Below are 15,598 nucleotides of genomic sequence, written 5' to 3'. Positions count from 1 at the left end.
CGCATCCACTATTTCTAGGGCTACTTCCTTAAGTACTCTGGGATGCAGACTATCAGGCCCTGGGAATTTATCGGCCTTCAATCCCATCAATTTCCCTAACACAATTTCCCGCCTAATAAGGATATCCTTCAGTTCCTCCTTCTCACTAGACCCTCGGTCCCCTAGTATTTCCGGAAGGTTATTTGTGTCTTCCTTCATGAAGACAGAACCAAAGTATTTGTTTAACTGGTCCATCATTTCTTTGTTTCCTATTATAAATTCATTATATCTAATGTATGCTGCCTGCTCTTGAGACATACATGATCCATTTCCAGTGTCTGCTGCTAAAACAGTATTCATTCACATCTATTATAGAAAATCAGGTCTTTGAGCTCTATATTCCATACATACCATCAATAAATCATGGTACACCACAAGTACATAAAAAACCTAACAGGATGACAATGTAAACTAAACAACCAACCACTCCATGTCCTGAAATTGGTTTATTGCCGCAATCGACTCTTGACATGAATTTTATTATTATAATACACAGGTGACCAAATTGATACATTTGAATGGCTTTCCTATGAAGTCCTCCTCTGCTTTGATTTAAATTTCATTTACAACCCATGCTCATCAAAAATCTGCTTCAACTTTTAACCCACCATGTGTCATCTCACAGATTATGCGGAGAGCGAGGTATTAGGGTAATACAGACTTTCGCTCGCACACTAGGGTTGGAATCTTCTCAACCCTGCGAGTGCGGGTGTGGAGGCGTGTCTGCTGTAAAAATGGCCCTGATTGACAGCGGGGTGGGATCCCACTCTAAACCCGTCTCCATAGATACCAATGCCTGGTAAATTCACTTCGCTTCATGTGACATTATGAAGTGTCTGAGTGCACTGGACACAGCAAGTGTTATAGATTCTGACAACATCTCAATTGTAGTGCTGAAGACCTGCACACCAGAACCAGCTCCACCCTCCCCTTAATTGTACTGTAATAACTTGGCGAAAGGGTCACCTGGTTCTGGAAGTACTAGGTCACACCTGGGCAAGTTTCCATATTGTCAGGTAGATGCAAGTGTCATAATTGTACTTTAATAGCTTGGCTATGACACTTGCATTTACCTGACAATGTGGAAACTTGCCCGGTTATGACCTATCCACAAAAAGCAGGACGAATTTAAGATTTAAAACGTATAAGCTTCTGAGGGGGACTGACAGGGTAGATGCTGAGAGATTGCTTCCCCTGGCTGGAGAGTCTAGAAGTAGGGGGCATAGTCTCAGGATAAGGGGTCGACCATTTAAGACTGAGATGAGGAGCAATTTCTTCACTGAGTGGGTTGTGAATCTTCCCAAAGGACTGTGGATGTTGAGTAGTTGCGTATATTCAAGGCTGAGATAGATAGATTGTTGGACTCTCGGGGAATCAAGGGATATGGGGATCAGGTGGGAAAGTGGAATTGAGGTCGAAGATCAGCCATAATATTGAATGGCGGAGCAGGCTCAAGGGGCTGTATGGCTTATTCCTGCTCCAATTCTTATGTTCTAATGTAACCTGGCAAATTATAGTTTTATAAGCCTCCTCACAATAATCAACAAAGTGATGGAAGTAATTATCAATAGTGCATCAAGTATTCACCAATAACATGCACAGTGATGCTGGAGTTCTGGCTCCACACTATTTGACTCCAAACCTCATTACAACCTTGATCCAAATATGGATCCAAGTGCTAAATGTTAAAGGAGCAGTGAGAGTCACTGCCCTCAGTGTCAGGACAACATTTGACGGATTATGGTACCAAGGATCCCAAACAAAACTGAGGTCAAGGGAAGGCAAGGGGAGAACCCTCCAGTGGCTGTGACCATACTCGACATATAGGATAATGATTGTAGTTGTCTCAGGTTAATGATTGCAACCCTAGGACATCACTACCAGTGTTCCTCAGGGCAGATCCTTGGCTCAACCATCTTCAGATGCTTTATCAAGGAATTTATTTTCTGTTAATAGGTCATGTAGGATTTTCTCGTTAACCCTGTGAGGCTCGATTTACTGAGTGTAGTGATACACTTAGCCACAGAAGCAAGTAGCTCCCTTTTTGTTCACTTTACTAAAACAAAAATTAAAACTCACTACATAATCCCAATTTTTACTTTTAAATTCAGTAGCCGAATACATAGAACCTTTGTTTGGACTGCACCGCACCCAGAATCAAGAAATAATCGGCTCCTTCGATCTCTGGAGGTTACCCCACGCAGAAGAGGGATGGTTGCCTTCTGCTCCGAATGTCGACAGTTTATTTGTCTCCACCATCGGCTAGCACTCAGGTGGACCCAAGGGTCTTCTTATAGCCATTTTGTCACTGCTTGTTTCTTGGTCTCCCTGCGTTGCTGTTCGAATCTACCAATCCCATTCGGTCTCCGGGTATGTGTTCGCCGTCATCAATGACACAGCCTCAGCCAATGGCGCTTCAGGAGTCCGATGATCTCAATCTGTTGTTTCTACAATTAGCATCATTTAAGTCTGTTCCCTGGTTCAACACATTTTTCCTTATCAATCTATCCTGTTGGTTCAGCACTTCACACCTTCATGACCTATTTATTCATTGTCCTTAACATGACACATCCTTTGATCTTTTGTTTCTCTGGGTCGCATTAGGTTTCCTCAGGATAGCTCAAAGACAAGGTCACTGTTGAATTTGTAAAGTATGTCACTTGCTCAACATGGTTGGGTACAACAAAGTCAAATATCCCGTGATTCACCATTCAGCATTTCCTTTCAGTCGTTTTATTCGACAATCTCTACAGTCAGGAGGACTGACAGTTTCAGTGTTCAGCTCCACCAATAATGAAGGAGTCTACTGCAGCCTGCAGCAGGACCTGGACAACATTCAGGCTTGGGCTGACAATTGGCAAGTAAGATTTGTGCCTCAGAAGTGCCAAGCAATGACAAACTCTAACAATAAAAGGTCCAATCATAGAAACCTAGACCACGATTTCTCCACAGGTGGCAAAATCGGAGCAGCTGGGGTTGAAGGAGAGTGGAAAACACATTCCCGATTCGAACCTGCTCTCTGTCCCTTTAGCTACAGTACAATTAAGGGGGGGCGAGGGGGTGGAGCTGGTTCCGATGTGCAGGTCTTCAGCACTACAATTGAGATGTTGTCAGAATCCATAGCACTTACTGTGCCCAATGCACTCAGACACCTCATAATGTCACATGAAGTGAAGTGAATTGACCAGCATTGGTATCTATGGTGGGGACCCTGAGAGGAGGCGGTGGAAGATCATCCACTCAGCACTTCAAGCGGAAAAGATTTGCAAATATTTCAGTCTTCATTCTTGTGCTCCGTTGCTGGGTTCCATCATGGTTGATGACGGGGATATTCATGGAGTCTCCACCTCCCATCAGTTGCGCACCAGCATAGAAACATAGAAACATAGAAACATAGAAAATAGGTGCAGGAGCAGGCCATTCAGCCCTTCTAGCCTGCACCGCCATTCAATGAGTTCATGGCTGAACATGAAACTTCAGTACCCCCTTCCTGCTTTCTCGCCATAACCCTTGATCCCCCGAGTAGTAAGGACTTCATCTAACTCCCTTTTGAATATATTTAGTGAATTGGCCTCAACTACTTTCTGTGGTAGAGAATTCCACAGGTTCACCACTCTCTGGGTGAAGAAGTTTCTCCTCATCTCGGTCCTAAATGGCTTACCCCTTATCCTCAGACTGTGACCCCTGGTTCTGGACTTCCCCAACATTGGGAACATTCTTTCTGCATCTAACCTGTCTAAACCCGTCAGAATTTTAAACGTTTCTATGAGGTCCCCTCTCATTCTTCTGAACTCCAGTGAATACAATCCCAATTGATCCAATCTTTCTTGATAGGTCAGTCCCGCCATCCCGGGAATCAGTCTGGTGAACCTTCGCTGCACTCCCTCAATAGCAAGAATGTCCTTCCTCAAGTTAGGAGACCAAAACTGTACACAATACTCCAGGTGTGGCCTCACCAAGGCCCTGTACAACTGTAGCAACACCTCCCTGCCCCTGTATTCAAATCCCCTCGCTATGAAGGCCAACATGCCATTTGCTTTCTTAACCGCCTGCTGTACCTGCATGCCAACCTTCAATGACTGATGTACCATGACACCCAGGTCTCGTTGCACCTTCCCTTTTCCTAATCTGTCACCATTCAGATAATAGTCTGTCTCTCTGTTTTTACCACCAAAGTGGATAACCTCACATTTATCCACATTATACTTCATCTGCCATGCATTTGCCCACTCACCTAACCTATCCAAGTCACTCTGCAGCCTAACAGCATCCTCCTCGCAGCTCACACTGCCACCCAACTTAGTATCATCCGCAAATTTGGAGATACTGCATTTAATCCCCTCGTCTAAATCATTAATGTACAATGTAAACAGCTGGGGCCCCAGCACAGAATCTTGCGGCACTCCACTAGTCACTGCCTGCCATTCTGAAAAGTACCCGTTTACTCCTACTCTTTGCTTCCTGTCTGACAACCAGTTCTCAATCCACGTCAGCACACTACCCCCAATCCCATGTGCTTTAACTTTGCACATTAATCTCTTGTGTGGGACCTTGTCGAAAGCCTTCTGAAAGTCCAAATATACCACATCAACTGGTTCTCCCTTGTCCACTTTACTGGAAACATCCTCAAAAAATTCCAGAAGATTTGTCAAGCATGATTTCCCTTTCATAAATCCATGCTGACTTGGACCTATCATGTCACCATTTTCCAGATGCACTGCTATGACATCCTTAATAATTGATTCCATCACTTTACCCACTACTGAGGTCAGGCTGACCGGTCTATAATTCCCTGTTTTCTCTCTCCCTCCTTTTTTAAAAAGTGGGGTTACATTGGCTACCCTCCACTCCATAGGAACTGATCCAGAGTCAATGGAATGTTGGAAAATGACTGTCAATGCATCCGCTATTTCCAAGGCCACCTCCTTAAGTACTCTAGGATGCAGTCCATCAGGCCCTGGGGATTTATCGGCCTTCAATCCCATCAATTTCCCCAACACAATTTCCCGACTAATAAAGATTTCCCTCAGTTCCTCTTCCTTACTAGACCCTCTGACCCCTTTTATATCCGGAAGGTTGTTTGTATCCTCCTTAGTGAATACCGAACCAAAGTACTTGTTCAATTGATCCGCCATTTCTTTGCTCCCCGTTATGACTTCCCCTGATTCTGACTGCAGGGGACCTACGTTTGTCTTCACCAACCTTTTTCTCTTTACATACCTATAGAAACTTTTGCAATCCGCCTTAATGTTCCCTGCAAGCTTCTTCTCGTACTCCATTTTCCCTGTCCTAATCAAACCCTTTGTCCTCCTCTGCTGAGTTCTAAATTTCTCCCAGTCCCCAGGTTCGCTGCTATTTCTGGCCAATTTGTATGCCACTTCCTTGGCTTTAATACTATCCCTGATTTCCCTAGATAGCCACGGTTGAGCCACCTTCCCCTTTTTATTTTTACGCCAGACAGGAATGTACAATTGTTGTACTTCATCCATGCGGTCTCTAAATGTCTGCCATTGCCCATCCACAGTCAACCCCCTAAGTATCATTCGCCAATCTATCCTAGCCAATTCACGCCTCATACCTTCAAAGTTACCCTTCTTTAAGTTCTGGACCATGGTGTCTGAAATTACTGTTTCATTCTCCATCCTAATGCAGAATTCCACCATATTATGGTCACTCTTCCCCAAGGGGCCTCGCACAATGAGATTGCTAATTAATCCTCTCTCATTACACAACACCCAGTCTAAGATGGCCTGCACAACTGGATGTGTTAGGGTTAGACAGCTTTGTTCTGACCCATTAGTTGCGGCACTGCTTCACTCAATGCATGGCAAGGTACTTTTTCTGCTTAGTCTGCTGTAGCAGTTTCAATTAATAGGAGAGATTGTGCTAATTGCTAATGATTAATGATTTTAATTGCAGCACTGTGCTGCATTGCGTAAAAGGAACACCCTTAAGCAACATTCTGATGTCCTGACATATATTTGTCAATTATTAAAATGTGCAAGTTACACAGCGAGAACAATGGCAAGGGAAAGAGAATAAACAGAGCCAAATTCCTCCTGTCAATGAGTTGGCAGAGCCAGGATATCCTTATCAGCAAGATATAATTATTTTAGAAACAGATGTAAAGAAGTGATTTTGTCCAAACATTTAAATTGGCAACTATGGCTTATCATTAAGAACAAAGCTAACATTTCTTTATGATGTGGCAACATTGGTGGAAAAGCCATATCAATAGGATCAAACGCTTGTGAAAATTGAAAACATCAGAAGGGAGAGTCCTATTCTGACCGAGTTTTTAATTTCCCCCAAGTTAAACAAACCCAACAAACCTTAGACAAAATGTTCAACATAGAGTACTTCTGGGAACTTTTTGTGTTATTCTCACTTTCAGATATTAAGGTCTATCTGAGTCTCACAGAGGAAGCTTGGCCTAGAAATTGGCCTCGTTAGAACCTCCCACTATTGCCTCCGGGGGTGCTAACCGGGCGCTAACGGGTTGCAACCGGGCGTGTTGATAACATTGACTCCCACCGTATTTGGCGGGAGGTTTGCGACGGCGGAACAGTGTTGTGCTCCGATCCTCTTCGCCCGGAGATCATGACATCATCGCGTGCACATCACCCCGGTAGCGCTCCAGACCCGAACTTACATTCCGCCTCCTGCAGCATCGCCAGGCGAAAACACCGGCAGCTGCAGGCGACGTCCATCGGGAGGCCACAAGCTTCGGGCAATACTTAAAGGCGAGGTAACTGAGGTAAGTAAAAAAAAAATGTTACCTTCTCGGCTGATAGGGTGGGATCGCGGCTGCCATCGTGGAGAAGGTATGTTTTTTTATGCAGAGCCTGCAGTGATGGCCCTTCTCTTTAAGGGAGGGAAGGGGCCTTTCAACGCGGCAGCGCTGCACAGCCTAGTGCGCAGCACTGCTCCACGTACTGCCCCACCTGCTGATGATCGCACTCCACTTCCTTCCTGGAGTGCAACTGCCGAATTTTTTTCAAGTTTTAAAACATTAGTGCCTGCCGCTAATTTTTCAAATTTTTAAAAGTTAGCAGCCTGAACGAAGCGCTCCCAAATTTCTCCCCTACTACTCCAGCGTGAACACTGCAAAAATCCACATTATTTTGCCCCGGTGTCAGATTAAGACACCCAATTAGCTAGCAGGCAAATCTTTGCCGCAATGAAGTATTTTACTTATGCTAAAACATGATAACAAATATAAGTGCATGCAAATGAATGTGATAGCATGTCGTTATAGAGGAAGCAAAGATGCAAAATATAATGGAAAAGACCATGAACTGCTATCCAGTCTAGAGAAAACTCCAAGTGTTGAAGATAACTCAGGAAAAACCATCTCTAGAGTCCTAAAAATCTGATAATTGCCAAACCTATATTTTTGCTAAACAATCCTCAGAACACTAAAAGCAATTCTAAAGCAATGCACAAAATACTCAGCACACCTATAGCAGTTTGTAAAAATGTTTATAAACATGCATAAAGCTCTTTGCAAATACTCCACTGGTATATTATTGCCTCGCAATGTGGTGTCTGCAGTAGTTAGTCAGCTCTACCTGTTATGGTGGATTTAGAAGGCCTGCATATAAAATATGCAGGCAAAGAGTTTGGTAAGACGTTCAGAAATGTTTCTGCTCACAGAAAGTCGTCGCCTCCGAAACAAATTGCCCACACGTGCGGTGGTTCCCCACAGTCCTTCAAAGGGACTGGACTAGTTCTCACGAGAGGAGGACATTGTAGATGGTGCCCATGAGTGCAGCACAGATCTTCGTACCAACCATAGTTGATGGACCCAATAAGAAATGTGAACAAAACTGAACAGCCCAGTTATCTTTGTCTTCCTCCTGATATTTCTTCCTTACATGGAGCCAGGATGCAAGGGTACTGAAGTTCCAGCTCCTAATCTGAATAGAATACTGGTCCATGAAAAGGAGGACATTTTGGTGGGAGTAGAATCATCCTAGAGAGGAAGCAGCTCTTAATTGCACACAAGGCTACAGCAGACGCAGGCGGGCAGCACTAAGTTTGATGCTGAAGGAGGTTCTGCTGCCAGGTGCTCCAAAAGGAGATGGCTGCAGGCCATGGTGCAGTCAAAGCGTAAGTATTGAGGGAGTATTGGGACTTCAGTCAGAAAATTGGACATGGACACCCTCTGAGTAGCCAGCACAGGCCAGCACAGCTCCACCCTAAATCGGGGTTTAAGAGCTGCGCTCTTATCATTATAAAACTGCTGCTGAGGATAACAATTGTACGAGAATCACTTAGTTTATTTTTTATTTTGTCTTTTAGGTGCACCAAAAAAGAATGGGAACAGAGAAGGAAACAAATGGCCAACTGGATTCCAATTCCACACCCTAGATTATTTTTAACAGCATTTAACATGAAAAGGGATCAACAGATGCTTTTTTCCAATGTTCCCAAATTACCAATTGAAGAATCGGGAGCTGGTAAAATCCAGGGAATGCTGGAGGGACAGGATTTCTGAGCCATGGGTGAGATTCTAGTTCAGAACAGATGATTGTTAACAGTGAGACAGACTGTGGGCTCAAACCAGACACAGATCCATGGAGGGATTTAAATACAAATATGATAACGAGATGCGAAGAACTTATTTTGAACTTCCCGAAATAGTTGGTGCACCTAACGTTATGTTGTACTTGACTCCTATATTAATGGGAAATGGTGAGCGCTATTTGCCCAATATATGCGGCAACTCGTGATAAGCATGGAAGGAATAAGTGGTGCTAACTATACCCCCCAAATTCTCTACAGCAGCTTACATTTCTATAGCACTCCTTATATCGAGAGATGTTTCGAGAAGTTAACAGAATGGTGGATAACAAGTGCACCAGGGAGAAGAGTAAGAGAGGAGTTGACAGAGGAAAAAAGCATGGTCAAAGGAGGCTTCTGAAAGCAGCGAGGGAGGTGACAGGTAAGAAGTGCTGAGAGTCAGAGGCCGAAGTGTAGTAGCTGAAAGATTGGCCACCAATGTTGAGATAGCAGGGAGCAGGGAACGAGAGATATGCTGGTGTTGGAGAGTAGGGAGTGTACGTGAAGGGTCGTACAACGAGAGAAGATGCAGAGATTGGGAGGGGTGAGGTCAGAGTACATGTTTATGTTATTTCAGGTTCATTGCCAACAGTTTCAAGCATTGATAAAAGCTACAGATAATCAATCCCATGACATTAAATATCACTGAAGGGGGGTGAACTTGCCTCGCACCAGTGTTGTGGGGCGGTAATCTCATAACCCGGGCCTTTTTGCGCCCAGGTCAAAAGTACTGCCCATCTCGCTGAATTGGGCCAGAGCGCCCCAACCCGAGGCACTAATCGAGAGGCGCAACGCAAAGTCATTATCGCCCCCACAATGATAGGGGCAATTTTAGGGGAGGCGCTTCTGCCGCACGCCCCTGGGAAAAAAGGGGCCCCGTTAGTGCCTCCTGCAGGTGCTTATGGGCCTTTTTGATAGGGGCAATTTTGCCCTGTAGGTTTTACAAAATAAGAGAAACACTATGCTGACCATCTGATTCCAAAACAACATGATAGATTAATGTTCTTCTAAATTAGTTAATTTTAAATGTGCTTACAACTGCATATTTGTGCCTATACTTAGTTCAGCTATAACACTTAGGGCCCAAGTTTCCACATGATTTGCACCTGATTTTTAGGAGCAACTGGTGGAGAACGGACTATCTTAGAAATCGCAATTCTCCACATTTTTTTTTCTGCAGTTCTAGTCAGATAGAACAGTTCCACTTTGGAACAGAATTTTTTCTTCAAAAGGGGGCGTGTCCGGCCACTGACGCCTGATTTCAAGGTTTCCACAGTGAAAACGTACTCCAAACTAACTTAGAATGGAGCAAGTGAAGATTTTTGTAGAACTGAAAAAACCTGGTCTACACATTAAAAAATCAGGCGCAGGTTACAAATTAGGCGTCCAGAGCGAGGTGGGGGGGGGAAGGGAACTCATTAAATTCTATAATAAATCCTTATTTATATTTATACAACTATTATACAAATAAATCCAACCTGAATAAACATTTATAAGCAAAGAAAAGATTAAATAAACCATCTTCCTACCTGTGTGAAAGTGCTTCAGGCACGGAGAATGCTGCAGCCGTTCGTTCCCGCGGGGGGGGGGAGGAGAAAGCCGTTCGTTCCCGCGGGGGGGGGGGAGGAGAAAGCCATTCGTTCCCGCGGGGGGGGGGAGGAGAAAGCCATTCGTTCCCGCGGGGGGGGGGAGGAGAAAGCCATTCGTTCCCGCGGGGGGGGGGAGGAGAAAGCCATTCGTTCCCGCGGGGGGGGGGGAGGAGAAAGCCATTCGTTCCCGCGGGGGGGGGGGAGGAGAAAGCCATTCGTTCCCGCGGGGGGGGGGAGGAGAAAGCCGTTCGTTCCCACGGGGGGGGGGGAGGAGAAAGCCATTCGTTCCCGACGGCGGGCGGGGAGGGGGAGGGAAACGGCTGCCTCAACTTTCTGAGGCTTCCTGCAGCCTTCTCACTGCTGCAAGAAGCCTCAGTGCTGATGTGCTGATGGCAATGTGCTTTTATTAAAAAATGTTCAAAAATTAAACAGCTACAAAGAACGACAAAAATGGCCGAGTGCCAATGTTTCCTTCACACTGCGCATGCGCGAACGCTCCAACGCGCACGCGCAGCGTTGCCGGCAGGAAAAAAACTAATTTAAATAGTACCCGCCCCCTCCCACTTACAAAATCAGCGCGAGTGTAGGCTCCACCCCCCTGGGCGCCGCGCCAAACAGACAAGGAGCTGCAGGGCGCTCCAGAATCGCACGTTTTTTTTCCGGTGCCATTTTAAGCGCGAAAAACGGGCGCCCAGCTCGGAGAGGCACCCGTTTTTTATCGTGTGGAAACTTGGGCCCATGGAGTTAGACTTTCCACTATGATCGCTATCGTCCAAAAATGGACGATATTTCCGGCGTTAGTGTTATTTTAATTTTTCGGGATCGCCGGAATATCGCCCATTTTAAAAAACACTAGTTTCGCCTTTTTAATTTGGCCGATAGCCTTAGTGATGTGAAATGGGCAATAGCAATGTGTTCAGTCATGCAAGGCTGGCGTCCATAGCAACGGTCGTTCTGCGCATGTGCTTTTTTGTCAGGCAAAGAACTTTTTCCACGATTCGGGAGGTCAGGGGTCACCTGCGCATGCTCAGAAGGCAAAGGGAGGGAGAGAAAGAAAGGATTTTTGAAGGAAGGTTTGTGCAGGCTTGTGAATTTGAAGTAATTGAGAAAAAAAGTAATTGGATAACATGGAGATGGAACACGAGGAGTTGGCAGAAAGTGTTGGGGAGGTTGGAGGGAGAAGGAGGGCGAAAGCCTTCTCCGAAGAGGCGAATGAGGCCTTAGTCCACGAGGTGGAGACTCGGTGGGTCCAATTAACCTGGGGTGGGCGTGGAAAACCCGCTCCGCCCCCCCAAGAGTATACCAGCGTAAATGGGTGGGTATTGCCGTGATAGTCTTATCGGCAGCCCACGATAGAAGAGAGCCAGACCAGTGCCACAAGCGCTGGAACAGTCTTGTTTCATCCGCAAGAGTAAGTATTAAATTATTAAATTTATAATTGTAATGATGCACTGACTCATTAATTAGAATGTAAATCTGCCGGATTATAATTAAGCTGGATAATCTTGGGTAGCTTCCCTGTTAAGATTTGGACCTGCGCCCTTTAACTCTAATCTTGCTGAGATGCCTGAAACTAAATTGACAGTATTAATTATTATTTAAACGCTTTGATCGAATATTGGGGCCAAAGGAATGACTGGAAACAGACAGACCGCAAACACTCGACATTTCTACCACTTTAGTTTAGAAGTAGAATTATTAAATTATATCGCTGCTTGTGTGCTGTGAGCAACTCTTTAACTTGGGCACGGTCTCCTTTTTGGTTAGGTTGGTGGATGGGGGCACGACTGAGCGCCGAGGGGGTCGCTCAGCTTTGCCCAGACAGTGAGTCTCTCCGGCTGCTGTCAGTCACACAGTGACTCAACCTGGACTGGGGGAGAGCTGCCCTGGCTCACTGTCTGCCCTGGGACACTTGGGACAGACGACTCTTCAGGCTCATCATCCTCCTCGGTCGTATCTTGTTCTTCCCCCGTGGTCAGCATGATCTGCAGCGATTGGGGTGATGTTCCAGGGGCATCCCGTTGCGCCTGGGGAGCTGGAAAACAAAACTGAGGTTAGTAGAAGAGAAAGGGAGACATGAGAATACTTGCACTGCGCAGGTATATGTACGAGGAGCAACACTACTGCAATAAATGTGAATGAGAGACGTTACATATAATTAACGTGAAAGTACAGAAGAGTACAGAAGCTGCATGCATAACATTACATCATTCATATATTATAATCAAAGGGCATTAGTTCCTAAACATGATCTTAGTAAATATTTTCTCTGAACGTAGATGTTATAACCATGCATCCATTGGATACAAACCGTATTAGCATATAATGTTAATGTTAACGATGAAGAGCATGTGGGGTGACTAATTGTGGACTACATTATCTGCAGTGTTTCCGTAATAGTATCTAGGCAATTAGCTTATGCCATGCTCTTGTCACGTTTGCAGAGGAAGATATCTAAGAATCAGGAGGAGTGGAAGCGGACAGGAGGAGGGCCTGCTTGACCTTTACGCATTGACTGATCTCGAGGAGTGTATCGCAGCCTTTGTAGACATGCATAATCGTTCTGCCACCCGTGGTGGTGCAGATCCCATTCTTGCACCACGTGAGTACTGTGTAAACCAGTGGTAATTTAAAGTAATTTAATGCCATTTGATTATAATATATGAATGATGTAATGTTATGCATGCAGCTTCTGTACTCTTCTGTACTCATGTTAATTATATGTAACATCTCTCATTCACATTTATTGCAGTAGTGTTGCTCCTCGTACATATACCTGCGCAGCGCATGTATTCTCATGTCTCCCCTTCTCTTCTACTAACCTCAGTTTTGTTTTCCAGCTCCCCAGGCACAACGGGATGCCCCTGAAGCATCACCCCAATCACTGCAGATCATGCTGACCACGGGGGAAGAAGAAGATACGACCGAGGAGGATGATGAACCTGAAGGGTCATCTGTCGTACCTGTGGCCACATCATCCTCAAAGGATGAAGTAGCGGGGCCAAGCGGTTTGCAGCAGGGTACTCCAACTAGTCCAGTGTCCATGCCAACCCCGCGGAGGTTGGGTCGGTGAGGTAGGCACGCGCAGCAACAGGCAAATGTGATTGAGGACATGGTGTCTCTGTCGAGGGCGAGCATCGACATTGGTCGAGGGCTCCTCCAAGCGATTGGTGGGTTGACCGGCAACATTGCCACACTATCTGCTCGACTCGGAGGACATGGGGCAGATGGTTGCGGCAATGCTGCGAACGGCCGACTCAGTCGATGCCATGTGGCAGCCGATAGTTTTGGGATACGGCATTGCACCCCAAGGTGCCGTACCACCATCAACTTCGACAGAAGTGAGTCAAGAGGAAGCAGTTGCTTCTGACTCGGAAGAAGTTTCTTTGAAATCATTTTCTCCTCGGCCCCCTGAAGTTAATCTGCCAACATCAACCCCACAGCAGCAGCCCTCGAGGTGTTCTACTGCAAGACAACTTGGCCCTATTACTGGGGGAAAGGGGGGGTTATGATGAGGGGGAATAAAGGTAAAGGAGGGAAGTGTGGCCGCAGGTAAGGAGGGGGGCTAATCTATTTTAATTAAAATTGTTGACTGTTCTTATTGTTAATGAAAGTTTGTTGAATGTTGGGGGTGGTGGGAGAGTGTTTTTATATTGTTATCGTTATTTTAAATTTATTGTTGGGTAAAAAATGTTGTTGACTATTGGGGATGTGGGGGGGGAGATGGGTGTTATAGTTTGTTTGAAAAATTTTACATCAATTGTTAAATTTATTTTATTGAACTTTACAATTGTGCAGTGTCTTCTAATAACGTAAGGTTAAACATCAATACAAGGGTTGCAAATAATGACCAGGCCAGACAAGGATGAAACATTACGCAACTGTAACTGTCACCAACATAACTTCACGCAAAGCATTCATTTATGAGCTGCTGACACAACAGTCTTGCAATTGTGTAACTACCACGGGGCTTTTCCAGTGGTGTGGTGGGGGCGGGGTGGGGGTGTGTAGGGGTGGGGTGGGTGTATGGATTCATCACCAGGTTGATTGTCCTCCCCGAAGTCCTCGTCCTCCTTGTTGTCCTCCTTTTCCGCCTCCCCTCTCTCCTGAGGTGGACCGGCAGTCCCATCTGGCAATTGTCGTCCTCTCCTGATAGCTAGGTTATGCAACATGCAGCACACCACAGTGAACTCAGCCACCTGCTGAGGTTGGTATTGTAGGCTGCTCCCTGAGTGGTCCAGGCACTTCAGAACTCCAATTGTCTTTTCGATGATATTGTGTGTGGCTATATAGCTTTCATTGTATCGCTTCTCGGCTTCTGACTGGGCATTATGCAGGGGGGATCATTAGCCAGCTGGCAAGGCCATATCCTTTATCCCCCAGCATCCAACCATGAACTTGTGGCTGACTCTTAAACAGGTCAAAGACAGTGCTCTCACGCAAGATGTGCGCATCATGGATGCTCCGTGGAAAATTAGCATTTACTGCCATGATTATTTGCTTGTGGTCAACAATGAGTTGCATATTCAGGGAGTACAATCCCTTTTGGTTCTGAAACACCTCTGCATCCTGTAAAGGTGCTCGCAGAGCAATGTGCGTACAGTCTATTGCTCCCTGCACCTTGCTATTCTCGAGAACCCCAAAGCCCTCTCAGTCTGGGCTTCCCTGGTCATAGGGAAGCTTATAAAGTCCATCCTGCATGCGTAAAGGGCTTCAGCCGAATGCAGCAATGTGTGGCGTGCTGAGAGATGCAGCAAATGTCGCCAGCTGAGGCCAGAAAGGAGCCCGATGCATAGAAGGAAAGTGCCGCAGTAACCTTAACCTCAACAGGCAGTGCGGTCCTGATTGTGCTGGTAGGCTGCAGAATTCCCTTAATTAGCTGGCATATCTCACTGATGACCTCCTTTCGGAAGCGCAGCCTTCTAACGCACGTGTTATCGGACAATTCCAGGTATGATCGCTTATCTCTGTAAATGAATTGGGTGTAACATCTCCTCCTCAGCAGTCTGCCACCTCTTTGATTGGGCACATAATGCACTTCAATGAACCTACTCCCATCTCTATTCTGCAGCATGTGAGTAGGCATCAATACTGGTTGAGAAATCACTATAGATGCCTTAATCAGTCATCAAAATTCTTAAATTGTCCTCAACAAATACAATATAAACTCAAAATTAACCACAATGTGATTAGATGATTGTCAAGATTCTAAAACGCCCTTAAAATCACTCATGAATCACTTCAATGCTCCCATCCACTTTAAGCAGCCTTTTATTAAACTTCCTCCATACTGCCAGCTTTTCTTGAGTGTCTTTTTGGGCGAGTGATCATTTGGGTGCAATATGGGCAAAATGCCGAAAGTAGTGCTCAGCAATAAACTGGGCGATATTTGGGCGCTAGTTTCC

Source organism: Pristiophorus japonicus, chromosome 13, assembly GCF_044704955.1.
Source record: "Pristiophorus japonicus isolate sPriJap1 chromosome 13, sPriJap1.hap1, whole genome shotgun sequence".
Taxonomy (NCBI): domain Eukaryota; kingdom Metazoa; phylum Chordata; class Chondrichthyes; family Pristiophoridae; genus Pristiophorus; species Pristiophorus japonicus.
The sequence above is the reverse complement of the archived record's forward strand: the minus strand, read 5'-3'. Positions refer to the sequence as shown.